Raw genomic sequence first — 2,596 nt, forward strand, 5'->3', positions numbered from 1 at the left:
GACACATAGCAAGCAATTGTGAAGACCATGACCTGGATAAGGTGCACCTTAGTCTCCAGAATGATATAATTTCTCTTCAGTACTCTGGAGAGGTCCCTGATAACCTACTTTCCCAATGCAACTTGCCTCTTATTTTCCTGACTACTGGTACCAAGAGTGTTGATTGTGGAGCCAAGCAAATTGAAGCTGTTAACAATCTCAATCTCTTCACTATCTATCATAATGCTGCCAATCTGCCCAGTGGTGAGAATCTTTGTTTCCTTGATGTTGAGCATCAATAACCACCCAAATTTAGACTCCTTTAAAAGTACCCAGTAGGGTTTGGAAGTAGGATGCATGCTTAGGCAGTTGTTAAAAAAAAAACAAACACCAAACACACACACACACAAAACCCAGATTTTGGATAATCTTTTTTTTTCTAAAAAAAAGGTGTTATTTGAATGAAATTTTATAAAAGTGATTTATTTTTATTTAACCAATCATTTTTCTCTATAACATTAATTATAATACCCATAATATAATTGCACTTTTCCCACTTTCTCCATTTAATTATCATTTTCATTAATTATACTGTTTTTTTAAACCATACAAATTCAGTTACTTTCTTGGAAAAGAATATCAAACCAATATGTAAGATGTCCCAAGATTTAATAGATAACAGTCTAGAAACCACCCATAAAAATTTGTTGTTCAAAGACTTTGTTCTCTAAAAGTCACCATTCATTAACTGAAGACTTCTTATGCAGATACAAAATACTGGGAACTTTAACTCGAATTTTTTTTCAACCCCGTTTGTCTGGAAAGCTCCCTCATTTGCCTTAGATAACTCCTTTGATTTTCCTCCCATTCTTGGGTGTTTTGCCACTGGAATCAGTCTTCTTGCCATTGCCCTTTGTTCCCTTCGATGGGTTTTCTGTGGTTGAAAGACAGTTGTAGAAATATTCTGAAAGGACATCAATGGGATCCTGGCCACTTGTAGGTTTCATTGATTCTTTGGGTTTCTTTGTAGATGGTTTCCCTGGTTTACCGGGATCATCATTATCTAGGAGATGTCTATATATTCACGTGGGATAGTGTCATCTCTTCCTCCTACCTTGTCTCAATGCTCAGCCTTCACTCTCTCCTTTACTTTGTCCTCCATTGGTTTGTGCTCATCTGGGTCAGGCTATCTTTGTCCTAGGCTGTAAGAAAGCGTATCCAGAGCATCACCAAGCACTTTGTGGTCAGTTTGCAGAGCCTTAGAGGGAGGATGCACAGACTGGGCAATTGAAGATACTTTCCAAAATGATGTCAGAAATCACAGCAGCAAGTTTGGCATCATCAAATTTAATATTGGAGTGTTTTGGGAACCAGAGAAGTCCTCAGACAGAGCATCTGGTAGGAGATCATCACTCACAGGTGCCAGCTCTTGCTTGGGCTCTTTTGGCAGGAGCAGTTTTCCATCTTTATCCTTGATTTCTTCAAGTCTATGATCGGGAGGAAAAGATGGAGCTACACAACCTTCTGCAGACACTGTGAAAAACTATGAGCAAGGAAGTTATTGATGTCCTTTCTACCTCACTGGGAACTCAGAAGCCAGAGCCTGAGCTAGACTTGTGCTCTCTGAAGGAAGTCAATGAGGCAAAAGTCAGAGAAGGGAAGCTAAAGGCATGTGGTGAAGATGATGGAAAGGTCCACTCGAGTTCAGATTAAAACCAGATAAGGATGAAAAACTACCATTGCCTGAGCCTGGAAAAAACCCAAAACTTCTGAATAAATCAGAACTCATTGAATCTAAAAGGAAACAAAAAATATCTAAACCAACTGAAAAAATAAAAGGATCTGAGGCTTCATCCCCAAGCCCTGTGGAAACTCTGTGTCTCAGACCTCCATCTGTAGTATTCAGTCAGCACCACGCACATCAGCACCACACAAGTCAGCTACCTCAAAGGGTGTGGTGGCAGATGATGTCATGGACCTCTTGGCTGGCAGCCTGGGGGAAAGGAAAGTTCACCCAAAGATGAAAAACCTATGGTGGATAAAGTCAAGAAGAAAGCCAAAAGAGAAGACAATGAAAAGTTGGTGAAAAACAAGAAACAACTCCTGATTGTAGACTTGACGAGATCAAGGATAAAGATGGAAAACCGCTTTTGCCCAAAGAGCTCAACCAAGAGCTAGCACCCATGAGTGATGACCTTCTACTGGATTCTCTGTCTGAAGACTTCTTTGGTCCCCAAAACACGTCAAATATTGAATCCAAAACCCAGCCCCAAGCCCTGGGGAGAGACGGTCTCATATCTCTATGTATTATATTCATTCAGCACCACTTAAGTCTGTACCTCCCAAATCTGCACCTCCCACATCAGAATCACCCAAGTCAGCATCACCTAAACCTGCAACCTCAAAGGGAGTAGTGCTAGATGATGCTGTGGATCTTTCTGCAGACTCTGAAGATGGAAAGCCTGTGATGGATAAAACCAAAGAGAAAGTCAAAGCAGAGGACTGGTGGAAAAAAAAAAAAAGAAAGAATTCTTCCCAATTATAGACTTGAAGATACCAAGAATAATTATACTAACTTATCCTTTTCTGTCCTCTTTTTTATCTTTGAAAAAATGTG

At 40.0% G+C, this 2,596-nt stretch overlaps 2 pseudogenes; one reads left to right on the plus strand and one right to left on the minus strand.

Annotated features, from left to right (window-relative positions):
* Positions 1–818: 818 nt before the first annotated feature.
* LOC102853321 lies at positions 819–1,477 on the minus strand (annotated as a pseudogene).
* Positions 1,478–1,524: 47 nt separating this feature from the next.
* Positions 1,525–2,393, plus strand: LOC102853728 (annotated as a pseudogene).
* Positions 2,394–2,596: the final 203 nt, after the last annotated feature.

Source organism: Elephantulus edwardii, unplaced genomic scaffold (genome assembly GCF_000299155.1).
Source record: "Elephantulus edwardii isolate Elephantulus edwardi_28Jun2011 unplaced genomic scaffold, EleEdw1.0 scaffold00388, whole genome shotgun sequence".
Taxonomy (NCBI): domain Eukaryota; kingdom Metazoa; phylum Chordata; class Mammalia; order Macroscelidea; family Macroscelididae; genus Elephantulus; species Elephantulus edwardii.